This window comes from Chrysochloris asiatica, unplaced genomic scaffold (genome assembly GCF_000296735.1).
Source record: "Chrysochloris asiatica unplaced genomic scaffold, ChrAsi1.0 scaffold00038, whole genome shotgun sequence".
Classification (NCBI taxonomy): Eukaryota; Metazoa; Chordata; class Mammalia; order Afrosoricida; family Chrysochloridae; genus Chrysochloris; species Chrysochloris asiatica.
This window is the reverse complement of record NW_006408556.1, coordinates 4,750,961-4,761,489: the sequence shown is the minus strand read 5'-3', so window position 1 is coordinate 4,761,489 and position 10,529 is coordinate 4,750,961. Positions and strand designations below refer to the sequence as shown.

At 42.0% G+C, this 10,529-nt stretch overlaps 1 pseudogene; it reads left to right on the top strand.

Moving 5' to 3' along the window:
• The first annotated feature begins 1,170 nt into the window (after positions 1 to 1,170).
• LOC102832851 lies at positions 1,171 to 10,520 on the top strand (annotated as a pseudogene).
• Positions 10,521 to 10,529: the final 9 nt, after the last annotated feature.

The following is a 10,529-nucleotide window of genomic DNA, read 5'->3' as shown; positions in this document are numbered from 1 at the left end:
GAATCTCCACTGAGTAGTATCCAATCTGTCTGGGCAGGGGTGATGAAAGGAGATGGGGATAGGGCTCATATGGCACAATAGTGAATAATTGCTATCAGGATTGACTGTGAGGGTTAGAAATGTAAAGGTAGACATTTTGTAGCAAAAGGAGGGGAGTGGTTGACTTTGCAGTCCAGGAGCAGAGGTCCCTGAGACCATTAGGGGAGAAGAGTGGAGTCCAGGACCCTACCCAGAGAAACAGTGATGCCAGAGATAGAGGCAGAGATGATGACATGGAGAGATGGAGCGGCTGGGGACTCTAGACCCAGAGAGGGAGAGGGGCTGTGTGCTGACAACCTAGGGCCAGGCTTGTAGGGTGTACCCTTTGGTTGTTTGATGATGCATGGAGGGGATTGTAACCATGGAAATAAAACGATATACACGATAGGATGAATGTAAAGCTAATGTTTTCCCATGTAACCTATCACATAATTCACAATAAAACATTTAAAAAAAAGATATTGAAAAAACATTGATGCATCTGCAGTAGATTTCCAATTTTTCTTTCTGACTTGTGATGAGGCAACAGACATAACAAATATTACCCAACTGACCTTTTTTATTTGTGGGATAACTGCAGAGTTTGACATGTGAGAGGAACTAGTGTACTGTAAGCCATGCATGGCACTACAAGAGGTGAGGATTTGTTCAAGATACTTGTTTTATCCATGAAAAAACTTGAGCTAACATTTGAAAAGTTACGTGGCCTTACTGCAGATAGAGCTCCAGCCATGGTTGGGTCCCATCAATGGTTCATTGCATTTGTCAAGAAAGAAGTAAAGCATCTCAGTCTTGACCTAAGTGGTTTAATTATATGCCACTGCAGCATACACCAAGAAAGTCTCTGTGCACAGTCATTGTGGTTCAACAACGTGATGTCAATAGTAGTGTCGTGCATACATTTTGTCAAAAGCAGAGGGTTTAACAGCTGCCAGTTTAAGGAATTACTGCATGATCTTGACTCTGAGTATGGTGATCTTGTTTATCACTGTGAAGTGCAGTGGCTGAGTCATAGGAACATGATCATGAGGTTTTACGAACTACAGGATGAAGTAGAGCAGTGCATGGAAATGAAGGGGAAAACCTGTCAGGGAACACAACGATAACAAGTGACTATGTGATCTAGTATTCATGGTGGACATCACCAAGTGCCTCTCGGAGCTGAACATCAAGCTGCAGGGCCCCAACCAGTCTCAGCTCCCTGCTTTCAAATGTGAAATCATTTGAAGCTAAACTAACGTTGTAGAAAGTGCAACTCGAAAGTAATAACACGGTGTATCTTAGGCTGGGTTTTCTAGAGAAGCAAAACCAGTGAAACATATATGTGATTTCAAACTCCACCAAAGAGCATTGATTTTATACAGAGGTATTTGGCCTCCCAATCCATTGACTTTAGCATGTTTTGAGCTGTAATGATACTCCAGACTGGCTTTTATCATTACTGCTAACACACTGCCACAAACTAGGCACATAGGTTTTTTGCCTTTGACTTCAACAAAAATAATCATCATTTGTCCATTTCTCTTGGAAAGATCGACACTCTGCATCAATTTTTCTTTTCTTTGTAGTCACATTTGTAGGATGTCACACCACTTAAGTTTTAATAGCTATCCAGTGTGTGTGTCACCAGCAACTGTATTTTGCTTTCATTGCTATTCTAATCCTGTATCTTAAATTTGGAACATATCCAAAGTTCGTATCATCAACTCTTAAGGTCTTTTCTGTGTACTATAATTTCCTTAATCTTCATCTGAGATTCCGTTTTTGTGAGGATTGTTGATGGCGGACATTTGTGGATGAAGAGAACATGTGGGTGAACTGGAGTTATCATCTGTGTTGACAAAGAAGTCAACAACATTCTTGTCAGTCATCAGAGACAAGGTCATCAACGTTGCGAGGATTCATCTCATCACATCTAGTCTCATCATCACCGGAACGCCATAGTTTCGCCACAATGTGTTAACACTTTCGCAACGTGTACACTCCCAGGCTGCCTAGCATTGACTGTCCTCGGAGTCACCACAATCCAGGCAGACAGGCCGCTGCAGCTGACGAACAGCAGACATGTCTGTCCTGTCATGTACTCGTATGTGTTCGGTCTACCCCATAACTGACGCTCCTTGCTTGACCCACGAAATGTTATTTTTATGATTCACGTAATATAAATTTATGTTGCTATGAAAAAAGCTCCTAGATTTATTGAATTTCTAGTCCCACCTGTAATTGCCTTGGCAGGGCCAGACCAAATGATTTTGCGGGCTGTATATGGCCGGTGGTCTGGATGTTCCCCACCCCTGCTTTAAATCTTTGCAGGAGCAGAACGCCTGATCTTTCTCCCACAGCTTTAGAATGGTGATGGTTGTTGTGTGCCATGGTGTTGGTTCCGACTCATAGCGACCCTGCATAGGGTTTCAGAGGCTGTAAATTTTTATGGGAGCAGAAACCCTCATCTCTCTCCCATGGAGCAGCTGGTAGTTTCAAGCTGCTGACCTTAAGGTTAGCAACCCGACTCATAACTACTACGCTACCAGAGCTCCTAGCTTTAGGGTAGGAGAGGGGAAAAACTTGTTTATGTTAACAACTGTAGAGATCTTGGCAAGTGTGGAGAACTGGAAATATGCTAGGAGAATGGAGATAAGCAGATGTGAAAAAGGAGAACTGATCAATTCTTGGAACTCAGTTCAGTGAATTTGACAGTGACTTTGGAACAATTCTTAAATGAGTAATTAAACAGGTCATTTGTAAGCTTTCAGAGAGAGAGAAGCAATAGGTAAGTCAGAATCAGAAGCATGCCAAACGACATTCCTTTTCTTTCTCATGGGTTTGCAGTAACCCATCTGGATTTTAGAACAGCTTTCAGGTTTTACTTCTCTCCCGTCCTGGCCTTTCTCATAAATTACAGATTTGAATTCCCAGACATTTTCTAGGCATTTCCATCCACAGAGATGCTTTGGAGACAATTTCCATTTATTCATTTTTCATTTATTAGACAACTATTTGAGCACCTAAGGAGCTCTGGTAGCATAGTGGTTACGAGTCGGGCTACTAACCTCAAGGTCAGCAGTTCAAAACTACCAGTTGTTCCATGGGAGAAAGAAGAGGCTTTCTGATCCTGTAAAGATTTACATTCTTGGAAATCCTGTTCAGGGTTGCTATGAGTCGGAACTGACTCCATGGCACACCACCACCACCATTTTGAGCACCTATTAAGTCCCTGACTCTGTAGTAGGCATTGCGGATACATCAAGGAAAAATCAAACTGGGTCCCCAAGCTCATGGCGTTTACACTCTGGCGGGAAGTACTTTCCTGATTCTGTTTTTCAGAACCACATGTGATTTACTTAGGTCATCATTTTTCAGACTCCAGGGTTCTGCCAGCTGCTGGGGTTTCTCCTTTGTCTTCAGTTTAGAATGGTGATGAGATGGATCTTTAGTCTTCTTGGGCCAATGCTGTTGTTGTTAAGTGCCGTCAAGTCAATTCTGACCCATAGCGACCCTGTATAGTGTTTCTGAGGAGCAGCTGGTGAGCTTGAACCGCTGACTTTGCAGTTCAAATGGCTTTGCAATCTGGCACATTAACACCAGGACTGTCAAAAATCAAACACAAATCAAGTGTGGGGGCTTGGGTGGGACTTACTGAGCAAAATAAGTAATTTAGTCCAGCCAGGGAGGAGGCAGCTTTGGAGCTAGGTTTTGGGAATATGCCCAGAAATGCTATCATGCAAGTTCCATGCAACAGATATTAATTATCTAGATTTCAAATCTGGCAGACCTACCTTTCCAGCCTCACCTTCCACTTTATCCCTTTAGTCATTACCAGCCAGAGCCCTGCCCACAAGCTTCCAAGTTTATGGCTTTTTGCTCAATCGATTTTCTCAGTCAGGAATGTTTGATATCTCCTTCTCCACCTATGGAAATTCTACACATTTCCCAAGACCCAGCTTAAAAGCTGCCTCCTCCCTGGCAGAATTCAATGACTTATTTGCTTGCTAAGTCCTGCCCAGTCCCCCTCACTGAGCTGCTAACCAAAAGGCCAGTCATTGGGAAAAGATGAGGCGATCTGCTTCCATAAAGATTTACAGCCTCAGAAACCTATGGGGTAGTTCTACTCTGTTCTATGTTATTGTTGTTGTTAAGTGCTGTCAAGTTGGTTCTGACTCATAACCACTCTGCATAGAGTGTCCGAGGCGCAGCTGATGGGTTTGAACCATCGGCCTGTCCTATGGAGTCGCTTAAGTAGGAAATCAACTTGATGGTAGTGGGTCTGGTTTGGGTTTCTACCCCTTCTTTTTTTTTTTTTTAATAAATGTTTTATTGTGACTTGTGTGACAGTTTACATGGGAGAACATTAGTTTTACATTCATTCTATCATACATCGTTTCATTGCCATAGTTACCATCCCATCCATGCATCATCACCCAACCAAAGGGTATACCCTGCAAACCTGCCCTCCTGCCCCCACCCCACGGGCATGCAGCCCCTTTCCCTCTCTGGATCTCAAGTCCCCAGCCACTCCATCTCTTCACGTCATCTTCTCTGCCTCCATCTCAGGCCTCACTGCTTCTCTGGGTAGGGTCACGCTCTTGGCTCTTCTCCCTTGATGGTCCCAGGGCCCTCCGCTCCTAGACTGAAAAGTTAATCACACCCCTCCTTGCTATAAAATGTCCACCTTTACATTTTCAACCCTCACAATCAGTCGTGATAACAATTATTCACTATTGTATCACAAGAGACCTGTCTGCATTTCATTTTATCAGCTCTTCCTGGACAGGCTGGATACTATTCACTGGAGACTCTATCTTCCTCCACGCCCTTTGGATCTAGGTTCCCTCTTGAAAGCTAGTAAGCCAGTCACTTCTTACCTTTGTATCCCTCCCCCCATTTTGGGTAGCCAATGTCCAAGTTGTCCATCCCTGTCTACTCTTTGTGTGGAGGGGGTGGGAATAATTCTTGCAGTAGGGATTTGTTTCCTCTTTTGAGCTACTGCATTTATAGGTATAGGTCAAGTTTATCAAATTGTATCAGATGACGCTTTTTCCCTCTTCTTTCTTCTTCGGGTTCAGTTCTGTTCATCCAGTCATTGAAGCCAGGTCAAGTGGGTATCACCTGCAAGTGTGGGTGTTCTTGCATCTGTCTGCCCTCTTCTTATCAGCTGGCTGCTTCGCTCTCCACTCTAGTCCTCTGTGGCTGTGTCATTGACTCTGAGCCCCTGAGTCCCCAGGTCTTGCCTCGCTGCTGGACGACCAGGTCTCCACCCGAGTTCACAGTAGTCTGCTGAACGATGTAGGGCTTAGCTGGTCGTTTCATTGATGTTATTCGGTCACTTCCCCTTATGACTACCCCCTTCTTTTCATCTTCCTTTCTTCAGAGGTTCACTCTGTCCATTTATAGTACTTTATAACAGGGGTTAGCAAACTAGAGCTAAGGATGGTTTAAATGGTTGAAAAAGATCAGAGGAAGAATAACACTTCATGACATGTAAAAACTACATAAAGTTCATATTTCAGTACTCATAAATACAGTTTTATCAGAACAAAGATAGTTCATATTTTCTAGACTGCTTTTGAACACCAATGGCAAAGTTGAGTAGTTGAGAAAGAAGTTTTATGATCTTCAAAACCTAAACATTTACTATATGGCCAGGGATGGATAGATTACCCAATAAGCAAGGTAAGCACATGCTTATGGCATCAACAAAGCAGGGACACCAGTTGTCCAGAGCAAAAACTCATAGATGCCAAATAGATAGGACTTAAGGAAAAGCAAACACTAAAGTGGAGTCAGGGCATTAGATGAAGAAGTTGATACCAGCTGTGGCATTTTAGGATCAGCGCTGGGCTGCCAATCACAAGGTCGAAAATTCAAATCCACTAGGTGCTCCCATTGTTGTAAAGGGCCATAGAGTCTGTTCCGACTCATAGTGAGCCTGTATAGGGTTTCCAAGGAGAACTGGAGAGTTTGAACTGGTGGTTCACAGTCCAGTGCTGATTCTACAATGCCACATCAGAAGTCCACCAGCTGCTCTTAGGAAACCCTATACAGGGTTAACAGCATTTAACAACAGCAACATATTCTAAACACTGGATTGCTAACCACAAGGTCAGAGGTTCAAACCTACCAGCCACTCCTTGGAAACCCTGTACAGGGTTGCTATGAGTTGGAACTGACTCAATAGCACTTAACACAACAAACAACCAGTACGTGAGAATGTGCCAGCCGAAAATAAGTTCACACAGAATGCTCAGTCAAAAGGTTGTTTAATCTATGAGGCCTCTACCACTTCAACACCTTTGCTGACATCTGTCTCCAATGGTAGGCTGTGAAGTTGTAACTCTTACTATATTCACCCAATATGCAGATGGATCCAACAAGAGTGGTTACTGGGCACAGATTGATTATATTAATAGATATTAGGCCTCTGACAATAGAAGGCTCTCTTTTTATATAACCACATCTGCTAATCCAGCAACTCCAGCCAGAAGGGCCAGCAATGTTGTACACATTGGTAAACAACCAACGTGAACTCCAGTTCCAGATGACTAGAGAAGGCAAGGGAATTTGAATAATTGGATCATTGCAAGGAATTCAATCAAGTTACTTTTTTTTTTAAGGCTTTTATTGTGAATTGAGTGATAGTTTACATGAGAGAACATTGGTTTTACACTCATCCTATCGTATTTTGTTTCATTGCAATGATTACAACTCCCTCCGTGCATCATCATTTAAGGGTATTTGCTTCTATTCTCCCTTGTTTATCATTTGTTGCATGGAGCATAGTGTTTGATCTTGCTCATTTATTCGCTTCTAATTATACATTTATTACAACAAGCATCAAAATTGAAGTATGAGCCATTTAAAGCAAAACTGGTGAAAGTTCCAGTTGTAGGAGATCAACAGAATTGTATATTGATTGTTGAAACAACTAAGTTCACAGACTCATTTTCTTTGTGGTAGAATACGTGTAATCTTTTTGTAGAAAAAAATGGTGTATAGTAAAAATCTTAATATCCCGAATCTTATAATGCAGTGTATCTCATTCTGTTAAAATGGCATATGCCACTTTTGTGTTCAGTTGCTATTGTGGTGGTGATGTGCAGTCAAGTCGGATCTGACTCATATCGACCCTGTATAGGGTTCCCAAGGCAGTAAATCTTTATGGGAACAGAAAGCCTCATTTTCTCCTGTGAAGCAACTAATAAAAGCTAACCCTGTGCTTAGCAGCCCAACTGTTAACTCACTACTCTACCAGGGTTTCCTAATTATTATTATCTTGTGTTGTTATGTGCCGTAAAGTCAGTTCCGACTACTGACCCTGTATAGGGTTTCTGAGGAGCGGCTGGTGGTTTTAAATCCCCGACCTTCTGGTTAGCTGTCTAGTGCTTATGTTACAGCACCACACCAGGATTCCGATGACTGTTATTTATTGTTGTTGTTGTTAAGTGCTGTGAGTCTGTTCTGACTCATAGCGAACCTGTATAGGGTTTCCAAGGAGCAGCTGGTGAATTTGAACCACCAACCTAATGGTTCAAACAGACCTTGCGGTACAGTTCTTTATCTCACAGCACCACACCAGGATTCCAATGACTATTATGTTGTTGTTGTTGTTGTTAAGTGCGTCAAGGCGGTTCTGACCCAAAGCAACCCTGTATAGGGTTTCAGAGGAGCAGCTGGTGAACTTGAACTGCCGACCTTGAGGTTCAAAGTGACTTTATAGTCCAGTACATTAACCCGCAATGCCTCACCAGGACTCCACACCAGGACCATAGTCACATTTAAAGAAGTTCCAGGCCATAATCTCTTGTTGTGGACACCACAGTGACTGGGAAGATGGGGGTCTACCAGTCATTTAGACGTTTTTCCAAGAGTCACAAGTCCAAACTATCCTGATACAATTTTAGTGGAGGACTACAGAGTTGGTGATATGATTTGTTCTGAATATCGCCTGGTTGTAGGTGACTGGGTTATTGATGTAGGATCTGAAAGGAGAGCCTTCTGCAATGACAAAGCAACAAAAGAACCATCTCGAATTGGCGCTTCTCAGAATTCTCTTCTGAGTGACGGAGATTTATTTTCCATGATTGACAAGGGCCCAGGAGCTGTACATTTTGATGAATTTGGCAATTCTAAAGTACCGAAATTAGAGAAGAAAGAGTAGGTCTGATCCGAGAATGAGGAATGCATTCAAGGAAATTACTATCATAGCAGACAGAATTAACATCATTTGAAATATAGTTGATCAAGCAAATAATTTATTCAAGTATATAAACAGATGAGCTTGAAGGGCATAGCTTCTGCTTGTCTCTATATTGCCTGTAGACAAGAAGGGGCTTCTGCCATATCACAAATCTCTAAGAAAGAAATTGGACAATGTTTTAAATTTATTTTGAAAGCTTTAGAAACAAACCAGTGTGGATTTGATTACAACTAGGGACTTCATATCCAGGTTCTGTTCAAACCTTTATCTTCCTAAACAAGTGCAGAAGACAGCTACACATACAGCCAATAAAGCCGTAGGGGAACTGGACTTGTTCCAGGGAGGAGTCCCACATCTGAGGCTATAGCAGCTAATTTACATGACCTCACTGGTTTCAGCTGAGAAGAGGACCCAAAAAGAAACTGGAGATGTTGCTTGTTACAATCAGACAGTCCTACAGACTTATCTATCCTCAATTCCAGATGATCTACTTCCTACAGATTTCCGATTTGACACCCCTGTTGACAAACTGCCCCAGCTATACATTGAGGCAGCTGATGTCAGACTCTTTGTGAACACTGAATTTTGCCTATTGTTCCTAATCTATACAAAGTGCTGGACTGAGCTTTTAATGAGAAAAAAGAAAAGATGTGATATGTATTCCAGGGCTTAATATTAATATTAGTTGCTTGGCTTTCTGTTGTTGTTGTTAAGTGCCATGGAGTTGGTTCTGACTCATAGCAATCCTATATAGGATTTCTGAGGAGCGGCTGGTGAGTTTGAACCACCAACTTTGCAGTTCAAACCTACATTGCAGTCCAGTTCTTATCCTACAGCACCAAACCAGAACTCCATATGAATGTATGTATTAGTGAAACATTTAATGACTTAAATTTCATATTGAATTTTCTTTCTTTTGTAGCAATCTAGGAAACTATTTTGGAAGATATTTGATATAATTCTTGAATAAAACATTTTTCAAAATGAAAAAAAAGTTACATCATGGATTGCTAAGACACATACCTATACAGTTTATATACAAGCATAACTCACATATCCCATTGGAATGCATGAATCAGCAGAGGAGAAGGTACCACAGGTTGTCAGTGCTACCTTTAGCAACAACAACAAAATAGCTCTGTGCAATAAGCACTGGACTGAGAACTGCTGCACCTTAGGAGAAAGATGAGGCTCCCTGCTCGCCCAAAGATTTGAAACCCTATACAAAGTCGTTACAAGTAGAAACCGACTTAACAGCATTTAACAACAACAGTGCCTAATTCTGGCCCGAATATTGTTCTCTGAGGAGGGTTAGGCATTGAACTACTAATTGCAAATTTATAGGTTCAAATCCACTAGCCGCTGTGTAGGAGAACGATGACATTGTCCACTACAGTAAAAATTTACAGTGTTGGAACCCTATATAGGGTTGCTCCGAATTTAGCATAGTGGCTACGAATCGGGCCACGAACCGCAAGGTCAGCAGTTCGAAACTACCACCAGTGTCGCGGGAGAGACTTTCTGCTGCCGTGAAGATTTACAGCCGCGAAAACCCTGTATAGGGTAGCTATGAGTCGGAACCGACTCCACGGCACATAACCAACCCACCAATCAACCAACCCCAGCCGAATGGGAATTGACTAGACGCCAGTGGGTTATATGGACCCTTTTACAGAAAACCCTTGTTGACTTGTTTTAAGGTAAGTGTTTGATGATTGAGTCATTTGGTCAGGATAACAAGATTCCAATTCTTAGTCTGTGTAGTGACAGTAAAGTCTTTTGCCTTAAAAGTTGTCATGAACATCAAATGAAATAATGCATTTGGTAAGTATAAAACACACTATAGATGAAAGACAACTCTGTTTTTAACGTACCGAAAAGATAAACAGTGGTAAAATGAAAAAGCACTAAGCGTTTTTGTTCCCCCACCACTTTCTTTCTTTTTGCAGCCTTCATTTAAACTTTAAAACTTAAGGGAAAATTCGCTTTTAAAGCTTTTACTCTGAGCGACAATAGGATTACAGAAGCCTTCTTTCCAGTCTTTCTTTTGTGTAGTTTCCACTTCCTATTCTTTCTCACATCTAATCCTCCGCCACCTCCACCCATTTTCTTTAAATAGTATCTCAATAGGCTCGGTGAAGGAACTGGGCCACACCTAATTAATTCCATTTTACAGTTAAGAAAACTGAGGCTGATTTCAGTTGACTGCGGAGCTCTGGCTCAGCACGTACGACTGAAGACCGCGCTCTTCTGCGCCTTCCCTAAAGGGCTACTACCCGACAAATGAAGCCTGACT